At 43.2% G+C, this 26,444-nt stretch overlaps 1 long non-coding RNA gene across 1 annotated transcript in view; it reads left to right on the top strand.

Annotated features, from left to right (window-relative positions):
• The first annotated feature begins 3,338 nt into the window (after nt 1–3,338).
• LOC119089043 overlaps nt 3,339–26,444 on the top strand; it is a 183,546-nt gene continuing 160,440 nt past the window's right edge. The window contains exon 1 of the long non-coding RNA XR_005092890.1: nt 3,339–3,479. This is a non-coding gene — a long non-coding RNA (uncharacterized LOC119089043). The remainder of the gene's footprint in view (nt 3,480–26,444) is intronic.

Raw genomic sequence — 26,444 nt, 5'->3', positions numbered from 1 at the left:
TCAGTATTCCCTGCCACAAGTTATTGCTGTGGCTTAGAGTTAATTTAAGATAAACATTTCATTAAAGTGGCCACACACATGGAATTTGGTCAACTACAGATGATAGACCCCTGATTAATGATATTTTCCGAGGTGTGTTTAAACCACATTACCATTAGTCACGTATTATGGAAGATGTCTTCATCGCATGAAATGCCCAGCACTTTTTTCTAATTCTTGCTTTATTTTTATGGCCACAAATCTGAATTTACTTGGTTAAGGTCATGGTACTTATAATGGGCTCTCAATAAGAAGAATTATTTTGCAGGTAGAGGAGGAGGGTTTTAGGCCAACCTGATAGGTCTGGGAAACCAATTCAGAGGTTTCTGCCTACTTGTCCTGAGATCACAGCGCATGTCCCTGTGGACAGTGGTAGCTGTGCTCACGTACTCCTTGGGCTCTTCTAGATCGCCCTGGGAACAGCTTTTGCATTTTGCTTCACTAGGTATCTTAGCCATGGCCGCTTCCCTGGGTCCTTAGTATGATCTTAGCAACTTCCCTGGTCCCCAGCCTGGTCTTTGCACAGCCACCTTTAATTTGCACGAGTCAGATGACTGACATAGATCTTTCTCTCTCTCTGCTCCCAATGCTTCCAAGAACAAACAGGTGAAAAAGTCAGGCAAATTTAGCTGCTAAATCTCCGAGTCAAAACCGTTCCATTTCAGGGTAAATTCTGCCTTCCTGTTCATTGTGGAGGCCCTGGTCACCACCTTTAAAGATCGGATATATAACGTGTTCAATCGGGTCCTCTACAAGCAATGCGGTTTGGTTTACTTCCCCCAGTGAACCCTTGTCTTTGAAATAGTCCTCTTGAGAAGACATTTATTTAATTCCAAAGAAGATTGGAACAAGGAGAGGGAGGATTCGGGGAAGGCTCTGAGCCTCCCAGCAGGAAGCTGGTGGGCTGAAGCCCACTGACTCTGAAGTAGAAGCTAGTGTCTGTGGGGGCCACCAACCACTCACTCAGCACATATAGACTAGTGGCACTCAGCTGATTGCTGGGTGGGGCAGGTAGGAGGGGTTTATGAGACTCAGGCTGTGAGTGGGTCTGCTGGAGAAGAGGAACTTAAAGTTTGGTTAATAAGAGCGTTTGCTATTATGGCTCAGCAACCACAAAAAACCAGTTCAGCTAATGATTTAGGAAGAGTATAACTCTGGAGGGTCTTCATTTGATCTTGACATAGGTGGGCAAGGGAAATCCTTGTCCAACCTTTGGATCTTGTGACGTGATGTTGTCGTCTGCAAAGCTCACGCTTGAAAACAATGGAGCTGCAAAAGGAGAATAAAAGTAATTCTGAGCAGTGATTGGTCCTAAATGGAAGCTTTATGTCACACCCCTTCCCCCAAGGCTCAGGGATCATCTAAGAAGAGAGGCAGAAAGATTCTAAGAGCTAGAGGCCTGGAAGACCAGGGTGGAAGTGTCTTTTGGACACAGCAGGACTGTAGCATGAACTCACAGCAGTGTGGTTGTCCATCCGGCATGGATGGGGGAAATTCACAAAGCCCCCCACCCCCCAGTTGTGGCTGTGGTGTTACTGGCAATTGATAACTGTTGGAGGAAGAAGCCAGTTCTCTCCCCCCCCACCCCATATGGCCCAGGAGAGTCTCCTCATGTTTCGGGAGATGGCCCTATTCCCCCATAGACATCTGATGGCATTAAGTGGATTCAGTGGGTTTAAGGTGTGGGGGGAGGCCCATGAAATTGGGAAAGAATAGCTGTGGGGAGGATTGGGAAGAAGTTGGAGGTACAGTGTGGAGGATGGGGATGTGGATTTGGTAATTTACATTAAGGAAAAAAATGCATTAAAAATAGGGGCTGGAGGGATGGTTCAATGGTTAAGTGCACCGACTGCTCTTCCAGGGACCTATGTTCTGTTCTCAGCATCCACATGGTGGCTCACAACTTCGTGACTCCAGTTTCAGGGGATCTGGCATCCTCTTCTAGCCTCTGTGAGCACTACATACATGTAGTGCACAGACATACACATAGGCAAACCACTCTCATACACATAAGACAAAAATAATTAAATCTCTCTCTAAAAAAAAAAACAAAGAACAACAAGAATCAAAACAGTTCTGAAAAACATCGCCAAAAACCACCTCATAATGTTTTGAGTAGGTTCACAGTTTTCTGTTGAGCCATGAAGGTGACTCTAACTTTTTATTTTTTGTCATTAGTAAGCTCTCTTTAGAACACACACACACACACACACACACACACACACACACACACACACACAGAGAGAGAGAGAGAAAGAGAGAGAGAGAGAGAGAGAGAGAGAGAGAGAGAGAGAGAGAGAGAGAGAGAGAATGTGGTGTGTGTATATGTGAGGGGTCCATTTCATTAGTTACCCCTGTTCCTTCAGCACACAGACCTCAGGTAAATTTGTAGCAGTCGAAGACTAAAGTTATATAATGACAATATTTAATGGAATTGATCAACCAATTGTCCAAACACATATTGTTTATTTCTTTTTAAAAAAAGTTTTATTTTTATTTCACGTGTATGAGTGTTTTTGCCTACATGTATGCATGTGCACTGCACATGTGCCTGGTGCCCAAAGAGGCCCCCAACGGGACCTGAATTCTTAGAGCTGGAGTTCAGGATGGCTCTGAGCTGCTGTGTGGGTGCTGGGAATCAGACTCAAGTCCCCTGGAAGAGCAGTACATGCTCTTTACCTCTGAGTCAGTTCTCCAGTGACCTCCATTTGATACATAAATAATGAATTTAACATTTGTTTAACACCCGATATTGAAGGTAATGGGATAAATATTTAGAAAAATGTTATCCCAAATCTATGGATCTAAATAGGTATAAGAGAAATTTAGGTTTCCGGTGTGAGTTGATGCTCAGCATGAACATACCATGGAGGGAAGTGTGGGAGCTGTGGACAGAGGAATCCTGAAAGTGAGAGTTTCTGGAAAACAACCAAAAATTGTGAGAAAAGCCTGATGGTTTAAAAACTGGAAAACGATGGTCCCCAGCTCAACTCGGGAAGCAGCAGATGTCCGGGTTCAAGGGCACCTGCGAGTCTGTGGGTGAAGGTCTCCCTGACAGGCTGAGGAAATGGAGTTGGAGCCTGGGGTCCAGAGAACTTGGGAAGCAGCAGATTTGGGCGCTGGGTGGTGGTGGTGGTGGTGGTGGTGGTGGTGGTGGTGGTGGTGGTGGTGGTGATGGCGGGGACGACTGGAGGCTGGGGGAGGGGCTGGGGTTTGGCTTTTGCTGTCACCCCTCCCCCACCTCTGAGCCTTTGTGACCTCAGAAACCAGAGTTCGGTGATACAGGCCTGGGTGCCCCTGCCAAGTTCCAAGAAGCACATAGGGCCCAGTTACCACCAGGGTGATCCCCTGTCACAGTTACCTGGCAGCTCAGAGGCCCCCGCTGTGCCAAGATAAGTCGACCATGACAGCGACCGAGGAGGATTTCACACGGATGTCAGGTATGTGGGGAGGAACGCGGGCACAAACGCATCGGCTCAGTCAGGGAATTGGCCTTGAATCAGGCTCTGTCCTTTCCCAGCGGGCCTCTATCTCCCCGGACTCCAGGCTGATACTGAGTTCCTGGAGGGCTTCCTCAGAAAGGCCCAGCAGAGAACGATGTTAAGGATAATGCCAGGTGCCACACTGCCAAGCCCTTCCCCTGTCCACTCATCCTTCTGGAGAGGGTATTCACTGTGATAGCCATGGGCCCTCAGAAGCTCATCTAAGCTGCACAAGATTATGGCTGTCGGCTCTCTCAGCTCCACCTACTGTATTCTGGGCAGAGCATGACAGAGGACCGATGTCTTAGGGACCTGGAAAGGCAGCCAGTTGTCAAGCTGAAGTCCAACAATATCCAGGAATGAACCATGGAAGGAGATTGGGGGTGGAGCCTCAGGAGACTCCTGGGCTGGTGTGACAACTCTGGAAGTCAAAACAGGCTTCGGTGGCCAGAGAGACCCATTGAGACAGTTCGGGTGGAGCTAGGTACCCAGCATGGGAGGTGCGGATAACCAAATTATTGACATCACACAGACGCTCTCCTGGTCTCTGAGGCTGGGATCTTCACTGTACTGAATCCAGGTATGAAAGCTCAGGTGGTTAGTGAGGTTGACCTCACAGTGGAAGGAGACCTAGTCTGAGAAACAACCTCTGGAACATGCTGCTTGCATTCTTTTAGACTGACACACTGCCATCTTCCCACCATAGCCAGGACTTGAACCCAGGTCTGCACTCCTGTTAGGCAAGCACTCTCCCACCGAGTTATAAGCCCAGCCTCATTTTCTTTAGTATAAGACTCTTCAGGCCATATCTTTCTTAAGTCATCTGTGGCCATTTGTCTTTTTCAAAGAATTTGTCCCTGTAACTCCACATTGTGAATGGATCAGTATGGAGCTATTCAAGTCATCGTAGCTTTCTACTCTACTTTTAGTTATATGGAATCAGTAGTGGTCGCCCACTGCAAATTCTGATTCCAGTAATGTATCCTTCCTCTTTTGGGCAGTCTAACTAGAACTTGACCAGTTTGATTGATTTGAGCCAAGAACCAGCATTGATTTCACTGATTTTTCTCTGTAGTATTTCTGCTTTACATTCCATCGATTTCTTTTCCAATAGTATTTTTTTTCCCTACTCAGTTGGAGTTTAATTATTTCCTTTTCCAGTATATTCAGGTAAAAGCTGTGATAATTTGTTAACACCTCTGTGTTCTGGCCCTGGCTACAAGGAAATCCCTGCTCAGTATCACCTTTTGCTGGACCCTGTGCATTTTAATAAGTAGCATATTCATTTTTATTAATTTAAATTATTTTCTAATGTCACTTTTGATTTTTTTCTTTGGCCTATAGTGCTGGGAATTGAATGTGGGTTCTCAAGAGGCAGCCAGTGCTCTTAACCACTGAGCCACCTCTCCAGCTCCCTAACTTTTTATTTTTATAGTTATAGTTTATTGTCCCTTTTGGCCCGCTAGCTAAAGGTTTTGCCATTTTATTATAGTGATTGTTTCAGGGTTTATAATACATGTATTTAGTTTTTCATGTTTCACCTTCATACAATATCCAATTTTAGATATAAGAACTTCAGAAAAATATACTTCAACCTTTAACTTGTCCTTTATCCTAATATTGCTTATATTTTACTTTTGTGCACTTTATAAATTCTATAATACATTTTTCCTTATGTAGCTGGTTACCTTTCAAGGAGATTTAATTAATAATGAATAATTCTTTAGATTTACCCAATAGCTGTTACTTTTGCTGCTTCTAATTTTGTTTTATGTGCGTCCATTTCTCATGTTATTTGATTTCATTTTAATAAGGTGACTTCTTTGATGCCTTTTGTATCATGGGTCTGCTATAGTTCTTGCAGTTTTGGGTCTTCTGAAAATGGATATTTTTAATCAAGAGTTTTTATTGGTATAATAATATACATTGTACAATGAAGGGGTTCACAAAGGCATTCCCACACAAGTCTATTGTGTGCTCTGACCTTGAGCATCTGCCCTCCATCTTTTCCTGTCTCATGCTCCTGCTATTCTCAGTCATTCCACAGGTTGATTGGTGTCTCAAATCACGCCCGTGATTTTATGTGTCAATATAAAAATCTGTGTGATATTTGTCTCTCTTGAGTCAGCTTACTTTTCTGAATAGGGTAATCTCCATTTGCTTGCGTTTTTCTGCAAACCACACAATTTCATTCTTCTTAAGGCTGAATAAAATTCCATTGTGCACACACACTCTGCATTTTCTTTATCCACCCATCTGTGGGCAGACGCCTCGTTTGAGTCCTTAGCTTGGCTACTGTGAATACTACTACTGCAATGGAATGGATGTGATGTAGCGTCTTTCGGGTACATGCTCCGGATTAGCACAGCTGGGCTGTCTGGTAGTGCTCTTTGCCGTGTTTTGAGAAGCCTCCACGCAGATTTGCACAGTGGCTGGACTAATGTCTGTTTCTGCCAGCAGGATGTGAGGGTTCCCTTTCCCCCCTGCATCCTTGCCAGCGTTTGTTGTTTGTTTTCTTAGCAGCAGCCATTTGACTGGGGTCAGATGGAGTCGCAATACAGTTTTGGTTTGCATTTCCCTGATGGCAAACACTATTGAACATATTTCACAATTTAAAATCGTGTGCGAGTGTGTGCATGCATGTGTGTTTAAGTCATGGCATGCCTGTGGAGGTCAGAGGACAAATTGGAAGAGTCATTTTTTTTTTTTTCCTTTTTACCATGTGGATCCCAGGGGATCAAACTCAGGTAGTCAGGCTTGGGACAAGAAGTTTTCCTGTTCTGTATTGGTTGGTAAAAGCTTATTGTGGTTAACTTGTACACATATTTATTTATGCACATGCTTTATCCACATACACCATTTTGCAGATGTCCCAGATGGAAATTTTGTGAGGTTGACTGGGGTGAACAGGTCTATTCTTTGATAGATGAAGAAATTGAGGCACACAAAAGCTAAATGATGTGGCCAAAAAAAAAAAAATGTACAATTGCTTTAGTTTTTTTTTTTTTTCCCCCGAGACAGGTTTTCTCTGTATAGCTTTGGTGCCTGTTCTGGATCTCTCTCTGTAGACCAGGCTGGCCTCGAAGTCAGAGATCCACCTGGCTCTGCCTCCCGAGTGCTGGGATTAAAGGTGTGCGCCACCACTGTCTGGCTGTACAATTACTTTAAATAACTGAAAGTTAATTCTTCAGAATCAGGCTCCACTGAACTTTGTACTGTATATTAGAAGTGATAGTCATGCTTTAAGAATGTAGCCAGGGAAGGAAAGGTGTCTTAGTGGTTAAGAGCACAGGCTGCACTTCCAGAAGACCCACATGGAGGCTTACAACGTCCTGTAACTCCAGTTTCAGGGGGATCTCGTGTCCTCTTCTGGACTCTTCAGGCACACAAGTGGTGTACAGATACACATGCAGGCAGAACACCCATACATTAAAAAGAAGAAGACAATCGCGTTCTAAGATAGGCAGGGATTTTAAAAAGATTAGTGTTTGCTTCTTTAGTTTGTGCAACTTAGGTGGGGGAGAGTTGAGTCAGAAATGGACTAAGCTGATTTCATTCTATAGAGAAAATCTATCTATTATCCATCCATCCATCCATCCATCCATCCATCCATCCATCCATCCATAATACATATAAAGTATTATTATCCTAATTCCCACCCCATTTGTTTCTAGAATTATTTCTTTTTCTTTTTCTTTTTCTTTTTTTGGTTTTTCGAGACAGGGTTTCTCTGTGTAGCTTTGCGCCTTTCCTGGAGCTCACTTGGTAGCCCAGGCTGGCCTTGAACTCACAGAGATCCGCCTGGCTCTGCCTCCCGAGTGCTGGGATTAAAGGCGTGCGCCACCACTGCCCGACCTAGAATTATTTCAAATCTGGATCTCAGCTAAGGCCTCCAATAAATAATTCCATGACCTCTTCTTGTCCTTCATTATTTAAAAATTTTTATTTTATTTTTTACTAATTGCTGTATATGGGTTTTTGCATGCATGTATGTCTGTGTACCATATATGTGCCTGGTGCTCACAGGCCAGAAGAGGGCATCAGACCTAGGACTGGAGTTACAGATGGTTGTGAGCCACCATGTAGGTGCTGGAAACTAAAATTCAGTCCTGTGCAAGAGCAGCCATGCTCTTAACTGCTGAGGCATCATCTCATCAGCCTCTCATGTCTTTTCCTTTCTCTTTCTTCTTCTTCTTCTTCTTCTTCTTCTTCTTCTTCTTCTTCTTCTTCTTCTTCTTCTTCTTCTTCTTCTTCTTCTTCTTCCTCCTCCTCCTCCTCCTCCTCCTCCTCCTCCTCCTCCTCCTCCTCCTCCTCCTCCTTCTTCTTCTTCTTCTTCTTCTTCTTCTTCAGGTTTTCAAGACAGAGATTCTTTGTGTAGCCTTGGCTGTCCTGGAATTCACTCTATAGACCAGGATGGACTTGAACTCACGAAGATCTGCCTCTCTGCTTCCTGAGTGCTTGGATTAAAGGTGTGTGCCACCACTGCCCGATCTTTCTCCTGTCTTTTTAAGCATAAGGAAATGCATTTCTCATAGTCTCGAGGAAACACCCGACTCCTTGAAAATTCCTCCCTGAGAGCTTATAGAATGTCCCATAGGACAAAGTAACTTCTGTTTTTCCTGGTGGGGATATAGACAAGAAGGAGGCTCGAGCTCTTTTTACTCGAGTTCTATTGGTGTCCATGTTATGCTCTGTCTTTCTGGCTGCTGTACAGTTTTTGTCACTCTGGGTTGTGTCTAACAGAATGTTGGCTTTGAGTCAGGCAGGATGGGAGGGGGGCTTGCTATGAGGTGCGTTCAACCCAGACTCCTGCGTCACTGAGGACATGTTAACGAAGGGATGTCTTCCGTTGGCGTTGAGTGTGACACACACACACACACACACACACACACACACACACACACACACACACACACGCCCCGGGGATTCTAACTTAGCAGCTGGCTCCTCAGGCATGTAAACAGGCATTGTGAAGTCTCCACAGGCTTACAGGGTGGCAAGAGCTCTGCCCCTCTCCCATGTATTAGCAGCTACGGCAGATGGTAGCTCTCTCCCCTAATAATCACCAGATGGCATGAAGTTATGCCCCGTGGTGCAGGAAGGAAGAAACTGGGTTGAGCATGCATTTCTACCCTTAATCTCCTCTTACTTGATTGAAATTTGTCTGCTACTATTTGGGTGCCTATATCAGAACTTACAAGTGACCAGAACCTTGTGGTGATTACAGAACACTGGTTTTAATTTCATCAAGTTTGGTTTGTTTATTGATTTTAATTTCATCAAGTTTGGTTTCTTCTGCCAGTTAGTAACTCTCCAGTGTGCTGAGCAGACATACAGACTTCAATTTATTCCCGAGCCATGATCTATTTGTACCTCACTCTGGTCCCTTTATAAGCCTACTTTGTCTAGCATTTTTTTTTCTTCAGGACCAATAAAATGTTTGGCAAATTGAAGTTTAATCTTTGGTGTAGCAGAAGTAATACTGTAAAATTTAAAATAAACTGTATTAGTTATTTTCTATTTCTGTGATAAAACACAATGACCAAGACAGCTCATAGAAGAGCTCTTCGGACTTATGGTTCTAGAAGGTTGGTGTCCGTGGTGATGGGGGCAGAATGGCAGCAAGTGGCAGGCATAGTAGCTGTGGGGGTCCCCGAAAGCATCATGGCCCGTGGGGAAGTGATCGGGTGAGGTAAGACTGAATCTCAGGTCAGCTTGCCTTAGTGGGTGCTGGATCAGAACTTCTGGAGTCTGATGCCAAGTGTTTTATTTTTTACTAATATAAACATAGTAAAATGTTGGAGAAAAGTTCCCTCGTGACAATTATCACAACATGGCTACATCAACACTCCTTTGCAAAGTGCGTCTCTTTAGCAAAACACCCGTGACCTTCCCACCAGAATGAGTCGTACTGGCTGAAAACCAGCATTCAGGACAGGGGCCTAGGGAGAAAGGATTTGTAATAAACATAGTAGCAAACTCTTTTGCAAAGTACGTGGGACCTCTTTCACGAGGATAGGTTCTACCAACTGAGAAATAATATTCAGAATTTGGGGGACTCAGTGAGGGCTGGCTTTACAGAACAGCAAAGATGATCAGGTATTAGCACATGCATTCCAAGCCTCTGGGTGGAGAGCGGGCGTCAGTTTCTTCTGTTGAAGTAAAAGCCTACATGCGTAAAAGTCTGCTTTCTTCAGCGCTTCTCTGAGAGCCCAGGCCCTCTGTAGTAGCTGGAGCAGGATGCTGAAGGCTGAGAGCTGACACCTCTACCATGAACAGGAAGCAGAGCGGACTAGAAATGATGAGTCTGGACTCTCAAGCCTGTCTCCAGTGACACACTTCCCCTACAAGGCCACTCCTCCTAACCTCCCCAAATAGTGCTACCAAGTGGGGACCAAGTATTCACATAGATGAGCCTTTGGGACACAGTCTCATTCAAACCACCACACAGCCCTTCTTGGCTTGTTGTGGTGGTATAGACCTATCAATTCAGCTACTTGGGAGGCTGGGGTATGGGAATCACAAGTTCAAGACCAGCCTGGGCAACTTAATAAAATCTTGTGCCAAAATAAAAGACAAAACAGGTTGGTACTGTAGAGGTTGATACTGTAAATCCAAGCTCTTACCTATCAAAACACCCTGGGTTCAGTCCCCACTACTGAAAAACAAACAACAAATGCACTCCTTAAATCAAGCCTTTGTAAAAACTGTATATGTAGCACATCTATGCATCTTTAGTGAGTAGTAGCATCAGCAGCATTTAACTTTTCCTGTTAGAGACACCAGTCATGGAGCCATGGAAACCAATGAGATCAAAGGTAGGATGTGTCTTAATCCCACAGATCATTTCGTTAAAGACATCTCAGGCAGGCCCCTTTTAACTTGCATATTACGCAGGCTGCTCAGTGTGGTGCTGGGAACTGAACTCTGGACCTCTGGATGAGCAGCAAATGTGCTGGACCACTGAATCATCTATCCAACCCCTATCTTGATTTTTTTTAATGGTTGTAAATTTAATTCATATAAAGTTTTATATTTTAATGTCAAATAATATTGTACAGCAAATAAATACTATATAATAAATGAGAGAGGCTTCAATAAACCGTGTCGGGAACACTGGGTATCAATGAGAAATAGTGAAGTTGGACTATCACCATAGGCTCTAAACTTAGGCAAAACTGACCAAAGATGACGAAAACTATGAAACGTGGGAGAGATAATGAGGAAGGTTTTATAAAAGAATATCATTTGTGTGTGTCTGGAAGATGTCACTCCTTAGACACCTGGATTTTGAGACAGGGTCTCAGCAGGGTTTGGGGCTCATGGATCAGGCTAGTCTGGACCCAGGGAATCCTCCTGTCTCCACCCCACCAAAGGTGGGATTACAAGCATGTGCCACCACACCCAGCTTAAAAAATATTTTTGACAATTCTATATATGTATACAATGTATTGTGATATTATTCACCCGTTACCCTTTCTTATCCCTGTGTGTGTGTGAGTGTGGTGGTAGTGGTGGCAGTGTCAGAATGCAGTTTGAGGAAACCTGTTTTCTCTGTCCACCATGTGGGTCCTAAGGATCAAACTTGGGTTGAACTTGGTGGCAAGAGCTTTTACCAACTGGCCATCCTGTGGACCCAAACCCTCCTCCAAGAATGGCCCTTATGATGGATAACATAGGGTGTGGATACACTCAGGATACACTCTCTATTTCAAGGTCTTTAATCACCTTTGTAAAGTCCCATTTTTTTTTTTTCCTGGAAGGACGTAAATTATCTCTGACCCTTTGTCCTCCAGATTCTGTATAAACTAATTGTCTCATTTCTCAGCCAATAGAAGCTGAATTTGCAGAGATGAAGATGGAGCCTTCCAGGTTGTTTACTTCCTGTTGTTTCATGACTCACACCAGCAGAGATGTGAATAGCAAGAACTTCCTTCAGTTAGCTTATCATCATCCTTTGGTCCATTAGAATGATGCGCTGCGATTAAAAGCCCTCTATAGCTGTGGCTCCTCCCAGTGAGACCTCGGGACCCCTCGTGAGATACATCAGGAGTCTCTGCCACCTCCTTTACTTTCACAGTGGCTTTGGGAAAAAGCGACCGACCCCGGTCATTTGTCTCCTAAGATGCTTTTGCTTCCACCCAGGGCAAGCTGGGGCCTCTCTGGAATCCACTTTGATCTATGTGCTGAGATGCTATTTCCCATCTGTGATGCCCCAGGACCCCATGCTGCTTCCCATTGCGGAGAGTCATGGGTGTCATGATTCCTCAAGTCTCTTAGACTCTAGTCAACAATGACATTTCCTCCTGGGTCCGACAAGCTGTCTATCTGATCATTGCCTTGAGAAAATTTCAGTTTTGAATTAAGCCAAAACTGAAAATTTTTTTTATCTATATGTGTGTATATCTGTGTATTACACACACACACACACACACACACACACACACACGCACACCATGTGTGCCCAATGAGGTCAGAAGAGGATGTTGGATCCCCAGGAACTGGAGTTATAGACAGTTGAACCTCCAGGTGGCTTCTAGAAACAAATCCAAGTCCTCTGCAAGAGCAAGAGCTCTTAACCACTGAGCCATCTCTCCAGCCCTGAGAGGAAACTTTTTTAGCATTCATATAGAATCTACCAGAGGCAGCTGGACCTGGGGATGAAGGCAGGCTGCTTCCGCACCTCTCGGAGGCTTCCCTCCCACTGCTGGGCTGCAGGTGATGCCCTTTTGACTAGTGGCTGTCCTTCACTAGCAGGCCAGGATACTTCCTCAGGGTGGGTGGCGAGAGGAACCCCAGGCACCCTAGTTTCTGAGAGCTCTCAGTTTTAGCTGTGTACTTACGTTTTTGCATAATGAATGACTTCTTTGGGGATGAAGAAAACCACACTTCATCTAACAGGGAAACAGCTGCTCAAAGATTTCGGCCAAGATCTCACGTAATTTGGTTTTAATAGTCACTGAGGGGGAATCCAACAATGAGAAGCTGGGTTTCGAAGGGTTATTTTGATTATATTCAGAAATACCTGATTATTTCCTGTTTCTGAGGGGACAGGTCTGTGGGGGAATGCTGGAACATAGAGTAGGGAAGGGTGGCTTCAGGCCTCATGTTAATGGGTAAAAGTGAAGAGTCAACGCAACCTCACTCATCCTTTGCTCATTCAATGTATTTGCTGAGGATTTTCTGCATCCACATTCTCTACTGAGTCCCTAGGAAGGGCGTGAATTGATCACATCTTTGTTGCAAAGGGCTTCTAGTCTAGGACAGCCGACATATGAACAACCAGTGTACCACAGTGCTATAACAGCACACTCAAGGCTAGGTAACTTATAAAGCACAAAATGTATGTTCTCTCAGTTTAGGGGTCTGGGAAGTCCAAGACCAAGGTGCTAGCTTTTGTTGGGGTTCTCTCTGGAGCCTCAGATGGTGGTGGGCTTTAGGACAGGGCATCTGAAAGCTGCCTGAAGCCTCTTTTGTAAGCATGTTGATCTCATCCAGGAAGGAGGCACTCTCAGGGTCATCTTCTGAGATCACGCTGGTAACGTGAATTTCAGAGCAAATACGTTCAGGCCTTGGTGCCTCCTACTGAAGCAGCTGACTGGCACACAGTGAAGGAAAATGGGGATAAAGTGAGGATTTATCAGAATGTAGAAGAGCAAGACTTGAGACAGTATCTCACACTGTAGTCCAGGCTAGCCCCCAACTCACTATATAGTCCATGCTGGCCCAACAATCCTGCCTCAGTCTCTCAAGTGGTGGAGACATAGGTGGAAGATATTCTGAGAGAGGTCTGGCCTTATGTATACAATGGCTTAGCAACTCAGCAATATCTTCCATATGATAGACTCTACTGAGTGTCGACATAAGCTTAGGACTTCTTTATGTCCAAGACTGGAGGACCCAATAAAAAAGAGTAATTACAGGAGACTGGAGGAAGAGGATTTTTCTTCTCCGAAGAATATAGTAATAAAGAAGTAGTGAAACTCTCAGAGAGTCGACTTTAGTATTAAATATAGGTTGAAAGTTTTTCATTCTCTGGTTAGATTTATCAAATTTGAAATGGCAAACGCATAAATGCAAATCTATGATGTATCTTTTGTGGCCTTTCATGCTGTAGTAAAAATAGAATATATGACTTTTTTTTTTTTATAACCTAGGCTTTATAAACTCACAGGAAAAAGCTTAAATTTTCAAATAGTTCCTATATTTCTTATAAAAGGAAAGACATATTTTCTTTAATAGTTATTTCAGCCAAAGTAGTGCCAGATGATTTAATAATGGAAAACACAATAAGTCAGTAGAAACCCAGACACAGGAGCAGGGTGGCAGTTCACAGAGAAAGAAACACAAAAGGTAGAAAAATAACATTATTCACAGTTACTGGAAATTGAAAAAAGGGTGCCTACCAGACTGATAGTATTTAACTTTTAATAATATCGAGTATTAGAACATAAAGAAACTGTTAATCTCAAACATTATGAATAACCAAGGAATGAGTGCAATTATTTTGGAGAGCAATTGGATGCTAGCAGAACTGAACATTTACTCCTGTACCTTTGCCTGGTAATCCTTACATAGATGTTTATCCAAAGATCAGTGTGTGAACTGACATTCAAAGGTGGTTCTGTAGCTCTTTCTTTTTTTCCTATATTTTCCTTTAAAAATTTAAATTATTTTTTGAGAATTTCATACACAAGTATTGTATTTCCATTATTTACTTCATTCCCTCTCCCTTCTCCATCTCCTCGTGTTCCCCACCTACCCCCTCAAATTCATAACCCCTCTTCTTTATTTATGTTACATATACACAGATATGTATATATAAATACAGCCCAACGCGTCCATTTGCTATTGCTCATATGTACATGTGTTTAAGGCTGACCACTTGGGGTTGGACTGTGGCTTCGTCAGTTGCCGTGAAGAGACACCATGACCACAGCAACTTTTATAAAGTAAAATACTTCATTGGGAGTGGCTTACAGTTTCAGAGGTTTAATCCATTATTGTCATGATGAGAAGCATGATAGCATGCAGGCAGACATGGTGCTGGAGAAGGAGCTGAGAGTTCTACACCTTGATCTGCAGGCAACAGGAAGTGAACTGTGTCACCGGGCGTGGCTTGAGCATATACGAGACTTCAAAGCCCGCCTTCACAGTGACATCCTTCTTCCAACAAGGCGACCAACTACTCCGTCAAGGTCGCACCTTCTCACAGTGCCACTCCCTATGACCAAGCATTCAAACACATAAATGTATGGGGGCCTTTCCTATTCAAACCACCACAGATCGAATAGCTCGTCTCTGGAGAAGAACTAATTCTCCCCTTTCAGCAGTTATTAAATTGCCTGTAGCTCTCCATCTAGGGGTAGAACCTTGTGAAATTTCCCCTGTCCATGATGGCAGGTCCACTGGTGGTGTCACTGTGCGAGTCTTGTTTTAGGCAGCCATACTGCTGAGATTTTTGTGGGTGCAGCTTCCCTTTCATATGTAGAAGAGACTGTCTCCGAAGCTGGTGTCTTGGTCCCCCAGCTCTTAGACTTCTTCTATTCTGTTTTCTTTGTTGTTCCCTGAGCCTCAGGTGTAGGGGTTGTGTTGTAGATATATCAGCTGGGACTGGACACCCCCTGGTCAGTTGTTCTCTGAGGTTGGACCAGTTGTGGATTTCTGTCTCCTTGTGTTGCAAAAAGGAGCTTCTTTGATGAGGGGTGAGGGTGTAGTTCTGTGTCTAATACAAGGACAAAATTCATCAAATTGGGGATCAATTTGGTAGGTTATAGTTAATCCCAGTTTGACCCCCGAGGTTGGTTTAAATCATTACTTGACATAATGCTGTATTGCTGTTAGAGAAAGACAGAGGTTTGTTTGTGCCGACCTACTGGGATCTCAGCCACTGAAACCGAGATGCAGAGTCGTGCGTGAGATGCTTGTAGATACAGAACATTTGAACACACATGAGAGTTTGCTAATACCATTTCTAAGGAAGTGAATCAGGCAGGCTTAGAGAAAGAAAGAGATTTAGTTTTTATCCTATACATTGGACTGCTAAACTTTCTGATTAAAAACTAGACAGCAGATGGAAGAACCTAGTGGCCTATAATCTCTATGAGATGCTCTGCAGGACAGTCACAAAATAGCAAAAAAACCCCCAAAAAACTCAACTTAGCTTGAGCTGCACCAAAACGCCGAATTGTTTTCTGGTCCCCCAATGGACCATGGAGCATCTGCCCTAGAGTCTGCTATGTGCTGGCCATTCCCCAGATGGAAGTAGCTTTTGACTGATGAGAACAAGAAGCTAGGATGGTAGATTTTCTTTTTTTTTTTTTTTTTTTTTTGGTTTTTCGAGACAGGGTTTCTCTGTGTAGCTTTGTGCCTTTCCTGGAGCTCACTTGGTAGCCCAGGCTGGCCTCGAACTCACAGAGATCCGCCTGGCTCTGCCTCCCGAGTGCTGGGATTAAAGGCGTGCGCCACCAACGCCCGGCTAGATTTTCTTTTTTAATTAAAAAAATGTTAGAGGCAACTAAAGGTGACCTACTTAGTGAGCTAACCATGAGGACACAATGAAACAAGTTTAAGCTTGGGGAAATTCTAAAAAATGGCCAACTTGGCCTCTTAAAAAGTGGGTGTCATGAAAACAAGGACACAAAAGAGGAACATTAAAACAACATGCATGGTGGGTGATACTACTGCAAAAAATGGTGTTCATGACCCTTTGGGGATGGTTGGGTAAGTATGTATGGAATGTGTAGATGACCATGTGCTTAGGTAGTATTTCTGGGGCGTGATGATTGTAATATAGTGATAAAGAATGCATTATTTACAGGAGATAGATGCTGAATTATTTATGGGTTGAAAAAAGAGGTTTTCCTCGGACTCAAATGGATCAGCAAAAATGTATATTTGTGTATACTCACATACATATCAAGGGAGGGGAAGGAGATGGTGAGATATTAAGAACAGGGAGTCTGAGTTTAGAAAGTGTGGGTGGTTATGATGTTTGTTATTTTTTAGGCAATATGAAAAATATTAAAATAAAATGCCAAGGAAAGTGAGAAGCAACCGGAGGAGTGTAAGCACGGGTGACTTAAACAACATAGGACTTGAACCCGAGTTTTCATCTCTTCCCTCATCCTGAGGTGCACAGGGGAGCTGGTGGGAGGCTGAGTGTGGCTGGATCTGAGGCTTTGAAAGCGCCATTCTGCTCTTCAGAATGCAGGAGGCCTTGGATTCCATTTCCAGTACCAGGGAAGGAGCTTCCTAGGTGCTGTGGGAAGCCAGTAGTGGCTGTAGCAGGCCTAGTTAAGAGGTGACTGAGACCAGGGAAGAGATCAAAATGGCTCAGACCGAGGAAGTGGGAGAGGAGATATTGAGAACCCACTCGATTCTGGAGATGTCCAGAAGATAGATCCAATAGAGTATTCTGACAGACAGGATGTGGGATTTAGAAGATACCAGTTAAGGATGACTCTAGTGATTTTAGTCTGAGCAAATAGGACAAAAATGCCTTTTACTGAGTGGCTGGAGAGATGGCTCAGCAATTAAGAGCACCTGTATGGTGGCTCATAACTGCCCATAACTTCAAATTTAGGAGAGCTGATGTTCTTCCCTGGCATCTGTGCATGTAAACACACATATATACACATTAAAAAAATCTTTAGCTGACTTTGGGGAGGCCTCAGGAAACTGAGGTCTTATAGGGATAAGGGAAGTTCAGGCATTGTTTTTGGATATTTGAATACCCAGATCTAAGGTGGATGGTTCTGTGTGCTAGTCTAGATCTCATTAGCATGGAGGCGCAGGCTATCAAGGCAGATCAGAGGTTGGAGAAATGGTTCTAGGTGGGAAAGGAGCTCTAGGGGACCTGAGCATTGAGATTAAAGAGACGAGGAGGAGCAACTGAAGAAGAAGATGGAGAACAGCAGTAAACTGGAAACTACAGAATCTCCTGGAAGCCAGGGAAGAAAGCATTCAAAGAGGAGGTAGAGTTCAGCCACCAAATTCTGCTGTTGGGTCAGTTAACATGAGTACTAAGGATTGACCATTGGGCATACTGACGCCTTTGTCATGATGACAAAGACCATCTCCCTTCTTTTGAAGCAAGAAAACTAGTAGGCAACAAGAAAGCCAAGAAAGATGTGCAGAAGGAGGATGCTGTGGGTGAATCCTGCTAGTTCCAGCTGCCCGAAGGCTCAGGGGAGAGGACCACTTGAGTCCGGGAGTTTGGGACCAGTCTGGGCAACAGAGATCCACATCTTAGAAAACAAACAATAGATAGACATTATGTTACAAGAGAAAAAAAACCCAGTTAAAAATAAATTTTGGAATACTGAAGTACTACTAAATGACTCATTGGTTTAAACACTAAATCATGATTTGGCAAAGAATTCCAAAAGCTTAATAAAGTAAAACAGAATTTTTCAAAATATTTACCATGGGGACTGGTGAGATGATTCCATGGGTAAAGGCACTTGCCACCAAGTCTGATGACCTGAGGTCCATTCTTGGGTCCCACATGATTAAAGAAAGGTATGGACTGTCTCCTATAAGTTTGTCCTCTGACCTCTACACATGTAGCATGTGCATACTCCCACACATACATACATATCACACACACACACACACACACACACACACACACACACACACACAGACCTAAACAAAATAAAAATGTTAAGAAATCAGTTCCTGGATTTGGCACCTTGGAGGTTATCAGTGACCTTGCCATGAACAAATAATTTTGGAAGATTTTGGCTGAAGATAACAGAATATGTTTAGTGCTGCCATAACTTCCCCCCCATCATGGTTTTAAAATAGATGTTTGTACCTCACTCAGTACACTAATATTCATGACGAGAAGTGAGAGAAAAATGCTATCAGCAATTCAAAGACATCCCCTGGGAAAAATGGCATGGAACTTCTTAAAAAATGTAAATAGTACTGACATAAGACCCACTTGTATATATTAATTGCATATGTGGTAGAATATTATTTGGCATTTGCCCCAATATGGATACAAAAGAAAGACATTATTTTAAGCAACAGTCAAGTGTAGACAGACAGACCCTTATAGACAGACAGACCTTGCTTGCCCTAACTTGTGTGTGGAAGCTGAAAGCTGATCTTCAGGAAGAAACAGAGCCTGCAAAGGGTGTGGGTGAAATGGAATCAAGAAGGGGGTGGTGGTTAATGATTCAGGGGTGCAATTGGACAGGAAGATGTAACTTCTAATATTCTCCAACACAGTAGGATAAATATAGCTGAAGACAAATATTTTAAAATAGCTAGTAGAGAAGACCAAATGATCCCACACACAACAATGACAAATGCCTGAAGTCATGGACCCACTACTCATCCTGAGATCCTATGTACTGTAGATGTGTGTTGAAATATCACACAGTACAGACAGATGCATACTATTACTGTTTATCAGTTGAAAAAAAATGGGTTTTAAAAAAGCTACCCAGAAACCCATCCTTCCCCTCCTCACCTCTTTGGTAGTCTGTTAGAGCCTTATTGGTCAGAACTTTGTCACATGATACTCACGAGCTTCAAGAGAGGTCAAAAACAAGATCAAACTAGTTCAAACCCTGGCATACAGGGGTAGATGATCTCCAGGCCTCATCCCTTGCAGAGCTACTTGGGGGAGAACTGTTTTTTACTAATACTGTGGCCACTGGTAGGATTCCTATTCTCAAGTGAATGGCTCTACACCCATGAGCATATGCAAAGCATTAACTGAATTTAGTTGGAGACTAAAAAAACACAGGATGTTGAGAGAAGGTATGTTGGGGAGGATGTGGGGGAAGCTAGAGGGGAGAATTGGGGGGTTATGATCATATTTTGTCATATATTCATGAAAGTCTCAAGAATAGAAAGAAAGAAAAGTTGTTTGAGGGTCGAAAGAGATGGCTTATCAGTTAAGTACACTGGCTGCTCTTCCAGAGGACCTGGGTTTGATTCCCAGCATTTACATGGCTGCTCCCAACTGTCTGCAACTCCAGTTCAGGGGATCTGATGTCTTTTTCTGGCCTTAGCAGGCACTAATTCAGTAAATGCTCATGGTATGGGGCCATCCATCAGAGTACAGAAAACTCAACGGTTGCCACGCTCTTAGTAAAGAATGGAGTTCCCTCCCCCAGCAGTTACCAACTGCCACAGGTAACTCTGTAAGGGGTGGGGCATGAAGATCATCTACTGTATGCTGGGATTTGGGCTGGCTTGATACACAGACATACAAGAAGGCAAAACACCCCCACACATGTAAATTAAAAAAAAGTTGGTTGACTTTATATAAGAGTGTCCTAGAATCCAAGAAACATTAAATAAACCCACTATCAGGACACAGTTCAAGACAGACTGTCTACAAAGTCTGAGCTCTTTCTGGGAACTGGGAAGGTCTAATAAATTCATACATGTAACAATTGGTGCCTGAATTAAGGAAATTGTGGTAACATAGGGGGAAATTTTGAGATTACATCAGATGAAAAGCATAATTTATTGCTGACCAGTTAAGATTGATAAAGCACCTAGCAGCTGTATCAAAAGAATAAACTACTTGCAAATCAATTCAAAAAAAGGAATATTTACCAAGCACTGCTTGCTGGGCCATGCCCCAAGAAAAGATAAGAATGTATCCAACAGTTATTTGGGGAGAAACTTCAGAACTTAAAAAAAAATTGGATCTTGTGTGTGTGTACACATGAGTGCTGGTGCCTGAGAGCCCAGAAGAGGGCGCCAGATCCCCTGGAGCTATAGTAACAGGTGATTGTGAGTTTGCATGTGGGTGCTGGAAACTGAACTTAGGTCCTCTGCAAGAGTAGTAAGTGCTCTTAAGGACTGAGCTATCTCTTCAGTATCCTTCTGTAGCTGAGCTTTCTGTGGACCTCGAGCTCCAAAATAATGACAGGGAGACTTTTTATTAGTTATGAAAGCTTGGCCTTAGCTTAGACTTGTTCCCAATTAGCTCTTAAAACAATTTAACCCATTTATATTAATCTGTGTTCTGCCACATGACTCCTTACCTCTCCTCAGTACCTTACCTCTGACTTCCCCTATGTCTCTAGCACCATATTCTTTTTTAGAGTTCCTGTCTCTGACTAGAAGCCCTGCCTAACCTCTCCTGCCTAGCTGTTGGCTGTTCAACTCTTTATTAAACCAATCAGAAGGTGCCTTAGGCAGGCAAGGAAGGACAGAGACACATCTTCACACAATGTGATTAAATATCCCGCAGCACTCTTTATTTCTTTAGTCCTGTAGTTCTGTGAGAATATTGTGCCTCTTATTCATGTGGCCCATGGCAGATTCTTAACAAATCCTCCATTCTCCCTGGCTGACTTTGTGATTAGTGTTTTCCCTATCTAGTTTATACTCTTTACAATCACCAGAGCTATCATGCAAATTATATCCCCTGTTTAATAAACAACCAAATTCTCCCTACTGCTATCTACATAAAATCCCAGCCCCCAGCCTCACAGTGGGCTCAGATGTCCCTGTGTGGTTTCTCCAGCCTGAAATCCCTTTCTTGCTCTGGAGTATGGTGGTACTCTTGACTTTCATCTCATTCAGGACCAGCCTCATGCCTGGTTAACATCAAGCAGTCACGTTCTCCTGGAAGTTAGCTACTTTGTTAGCATCCTAACAGGGCCTTATGTTATCCTGTGTGCTTGAAACTTAGAGGCTGTTTTGCCAGCATGAGGAATTGTCTTCTATTTCTGTTAAGACTCTGTGTCCAGCACCAGGCAAGGAAGACACAAACTCATAAAGCCCATCCCTGACCTACAGAAGTTGGTTGTTAAATGGTGAAGAAGTAGAGGCTCTTTCTTGCCCTTTGCCTGCAGAAGTATAAACTTTGGTGGGAGATCTGAAGTGAACTTGAGCTTTGGTGGGAAGATCTAAAGTAAACTTGAGCTTTGGTGGGAAGATCTGAAGTGAACGTCAGCTTTTGGTCTGGTTGACATTCCATTAATGGGCACACTAATAGCAAGTAAACAAACATTTATAATTAAAGCGACTCAGGCTGTGTTTGTTTATAAGGCCATCTTTGAATCAAAGTTGAGATAAAACTGGTCTAAGATGCTGTAAGTCTTTTAAATAATAGTAGGATTATTTGAGTTTCCTAGGCATAACTTGGCTATATTAATGAGCTGGCCTCTCTCAAGCCAGTATAATTTTACTTCAATTAGCATAAAATTTAGAATAGAAGGCAATATCCAGTCCCCTAGTCAGCTATTCATGAAGCATGGGAGCTGGCTGAAGTCCTACAAGACATAAGAAATGTTTCAACAATGATGTTCAAGAGACAAACTTTGTCTAGATGTCCGAGCAAACCACAGGTGCTGGGAGTCCCCCGGTGTGCCCACTATATTGGGAAGCCAGAGAAACACCATGTCAGTTCAGAAGGAAGTTAGGAGCATGGGTGTGATGGTTCACTCAATTGTCAACTTGATGAGATCTAGAGTCAGCTGGAAGACGGGGCTTTGGGCATGCTCTGAGGTGTGAGGTAGGAAGACCTTCTCACTGTAGGTGGCACCATTCTGTGGGCTGGATCCCTAGACTGAGGAAAAAGGAGAAAGTGGGTGGAACACTGGCATTCATCACTCTCTGCTTCCTGATTATGGATGCAACATGACCAGCTGCTGCAAGCTACTTCTGCCTTGACGTCCCTACCATGGGATGGGCTGTATCCTTGAACTATGAAGCTGAAACACCCTCCCCTCCCCTCCAGTTACTTTTGCCAGGGTATTTTTATCTCAGCAACAGGAAATGAAACTGTGGCAGTTGGTGACCTCCCTGAGTCCTGCGCTGCTCTGATGGGAGTGATGGATAGAAGGTCAAATGAAGGGTCAGATGACATAATTTTACTTATTAATGGACTGATTGCAGTTCTGAGATCAAGCCCAGGACCCCCTGCCTGTCACACAGCAGTCCACCACTTAAACATCTCCTCGGAGCCTGGTACTTGTTTTGCGAAAGCAGACTCCCTGGTGCAGGCTCCCTGGTGCAGGCTCCCTTTTTTTAGGTTTTTCAAGACAGGGTTTCTCTGTGGTAGCTTTGCGCCTTTCCTGGAACTCACTTTTGTAGCCCAGGCTGGCCTCGAACTCAGAGATCCGCCTGTCTCTGCCTCCCAAGTGCTAGGAGTAAAGGCGTGCGCCACCACCGCCCGGCTAAAATGGTTTTCAAGAAAACCTCAGGACTGAATTAAAAGCATTCTGTTTTCCACATTGCAATGAGCTTCTCACAGAAACACAGTGCTGCTGAACGCAAACCCAAGGAACTCCAGTCACCCTGCAGCGAGAGAGTCTCAAGCTCTGAATTTGTACACGAACAGCTTGCTGTCTTCATACAGGATCTAAAAGGGCACAAGAAACACATTCTGTTAACAAAGCTCCTCTGGGTTGGTAGCATATAACCTATAATCCCAGCACTTGGAAGCTAGAGGAAGAAAGGTCAGGAGTTCAATGCTAGCTTTGGCTGTGTGGCAAGTTGGAGGCCAGTCTGGGCTATGTGAGATCCTGTCTCAAAAATAAAAATAAACAGAGCAGCAATCTCCCCTGCTGATGCTGGTTCCCTGGGGAGTAACCTTAGGATTCAGTGCTCACTTGTAAAATTACCAATTATTATAGATTCTTTATGATATTTGTATTGTTGATGTTGCCTGCCCCACCCCCCAACTAGACAAGGAAAATCTTGATAAAAATGAACCAAAATCAAAACCAATGAAATTTTCTGATATCTTAAGGGACACTCATATGGCATATAGTTCCTCCCATGTGTGGTATTCATGAATGAGTGACGGATGAATGACTGGCTGCAGAGGTGATGTGCTTCAAGGAAAGAGCATTAAGCCAGGCTCAGGAGCCAGGGACCTGGGGAGCTGGCTCTGACCTTGCTCTGATGATCTCCAAAACCTTTGTATTTTCTCTCCCTGGATCCTGTCCCCTCATGTGCAAATCTTGATTTATTCCTGTGCTCTAATCCATCTTACAATTCCATTTTCTTTTTTCTTAAAGATTTTTTAAAAAAGATTTATTTATTATGTACACAGCCTGTATGACTGCAGGCCAGAAGAGGGCACCAGATCTCGTTACAGATGGTTGTGAGCCACCATGTGGTTGCTGGGAATTGAACTCAGGACCTCTGGAAGGGCAGTCAGTGCTCTTAACCTCTGAGCCATCTCTCCAGCCCGCAATTCCATTTTCTTAATAGTAAGTGTTGGTAGTTGCAACCAGGAGCTAAGTTTCCAGTTCTTCCTTTTGGACTCAGGCTGTTGAATAAGGGCGAGAAAAAGCAGATGGATGGATAGAGTGGTCCAGGTAGGGGAGGAGAAGAACTGCTGACTGTGGGATTCTCAGAGCTCGATAAACTCACCAGTCCAGCCTGGATTTAAGAGAGGGCATTATGATTCAGATTTGAAGTGTTTCCCTAAGACCATGAGGACTTGGTCCTTAGCCTGTGGTGCTGCTGGGAGGGGGAGGAAGTCTTAGAAGGTGAAAGGAAGGAAGTTAGGTCATTGTGGGAACTGATACCATGTGTGAGGAAAGAGGCCTCAGGACTTTGCTACTCTCCAAAGGCCTCATTTCTTAATTTCATCACTTGTGAATTAACTACAGTTAATATATGGATTTGAGGGGACTCAAGTATTTCAATCCTAATACTAGGTCCAGTGTTTCTTGGAGGAAAAGTGAGGTGGATTTTTGCATGTGTGGGTAAGTCTGGAGGTGAATGTGGAGATGAGGCGGTGCTAGCGGATGGTGCTTTTCTCTGAGTCGAAAGCAGCTCCCATCTGCGAGCTGATACTCGACTATGACACTGTTTCTGGAGACTGTCCCTTCTGTCCCTTCAGAGTCTGCCAGTGCAGAAAGAATGCGACTTGAGCCTCCCAAGTAACTTGGTTGCCCTACTTTCTGAGATTATTTTTCAACCCAATTTCACCAATGTTGGCTTTCTTTGGGACTTGAATATCCCCATCCTAAAAACTCGTTTTGGAGAGTGATGGATATTTGGTTCCTTTGCCTAAATAGAGGCTGATTTCTCTTTTTCAGATAGGAAGTTTAGCAAATCACTGCTGTAATATGTATTGATTCCTGCTCTGGCAGCTGGATCAGTGTGAGAGACGATCATCATTACATCCTGTGCTGGTTCCAGACGTGTTCAGCAAGTCTGAATGTTTGCTTGGAATAACTATGGAAAAATCTGTCTCACTTTTGGGAAACTGTGACAAGCAATCTGGTGATGGCTGCTTGTGGTCAAGGCTACCCTTACTTTAAATATTCCTGTTGAGATCTTAGGCACAGTTATTTTAAAACTCAATTATGTATTTTTCACAAAGGGTCCATGCATTGTATCTATTTGGCAAGACCGTCTTTGTTTTTTGAACTTGAAGAACCAAAGGAGTTCATAACCAAAGTTCATCCAGGACACTGGGAAGTTGGTCAAATGAGGATATTTCATCATAGCAACAATGAATGCTGTAGTGTAACAACATCAGGTTATTTGTGAATACATTGTTTTTATTTTTTAAATAACACTGTTAACATGACCCCACTGAACTAACCTTCCACCAGTGGATTTAGCCCATGCTTATTCCACGTGAGGTTGCTAGTAGACATTTCCCCTTTCATCCTGACTCCAGTTTCTCACATTCTCGTGTATTTTCTATCCCCAAAGCAAATACTTGTAGGTTTAAATTTTTTGTGGCAGGGGCTTTGAGGTTATATCAACTCGTTAGTTATATATAAAAAAAAAAAACCCTGCTGGATTGACTATTGTATTTTAAATGGATTTGTCATTTACCTTGGCAGATCCGAAGCAGCTTTTATGACTTGTCTTAAAATAAAGTCAAACTTAATTCTTCCATCCTACCCCTAGAGACCTGTCCTTCTGAATTATTTATGTTTCTCTAACGATCTCATGACATATTATCCCTAAGCTGTGATAGACAGAGAGAGAATAGATCTGCTCTGAGTGCCAAAGAAACCCCAAGGTGCCACTTGAGATTGGGTCCATGAATTATGGCCTCCTCTTTGAGTCCATCACTTTATTAATTGCAATCAAGAATAACTGAAGTGTCTGTTCTAAAGTCATGAGCTGTTTCCTTAGCATCAAGAAGTTATGGCATATATATCAAATGATCACACTGTATGATATGGGGCTGCATGCTTATGCTGATAGAAATATCTAGAGTCATATTTATGATGTTTAGAGCTGTCTTTTTTTTCCCTGAGTGTCCTTGCTAAGGGTAGAAGAGGACACTGTCTTCCTTGTGGGTGAGGGCCAGCAAGAGATGCTCAAACTTCAGTGTAATGTGAATGCCTCCTTATATGATATCAAAATGAGGCCAGCCCTGTTCAAAAGATGCATGTATATATCAGACATTGTAGCTTATAGTTTATAATTACAATTAATATAAATATTATATAATGTATATTATATTTTATTTATGTGTGTATGTGTGTTTGTGTGAATGTATGTTATGTATGTGGGTGCCCATGGAGGCTAAAAGAGGTTGTCAGATCCATCGAATCTGGAGTTATAAGCTCTACGAGTCACCCAATATGGGTGCTGGAAACCAAATTTGGGTCCTTTGTAAGAGCAGGAAGCACTCTTAACCATTGAGTCATCTCTCCAGCTCCTTACAATGATTTCTTAAAGCCTTTCTGGACACTGACATAACTCTTTAAAGTATTTCTACAGATATTTTAAAGTCTCAAAGATGTGCTTCACATATGCCTGTAAATAAGCCTATCAGCTGGGAGGTGGCGGCACACACACACAGAGGCAGTATATATGTACCAAGAAAATATCCTTGAACTACCATATCTCCCAAGGGGTTTGGTGTGTATTTCTTGTTGGTTGGTTGGCTTTGTTTTGTTGTTGTTTGTTTTGAGATAGGGTCTCATTATGTAGTCCAAGCTAGCTTGGAACTCC

This window comes from Peromyscus leucopus, chromosome 14 (genome assembly GCF_004664715.2).
Source record: "Peromyscus leucopus breed LL Stock chromosome 14, UCI_PerLeu_2.1, whole genome shotgun sequence".
Taxonomy (NCBI): Eukaryota; Metazoa; Chordata; class Mammalia; order Rodentia; family Cricetidae; genus Peromyscus; species Peromyscus leucopus.
The sequence above is the reverse complement of the archived record's forward strand: the minus strand, read 5'-3'. Positions and strand labels throughout refer to the sequence as shown.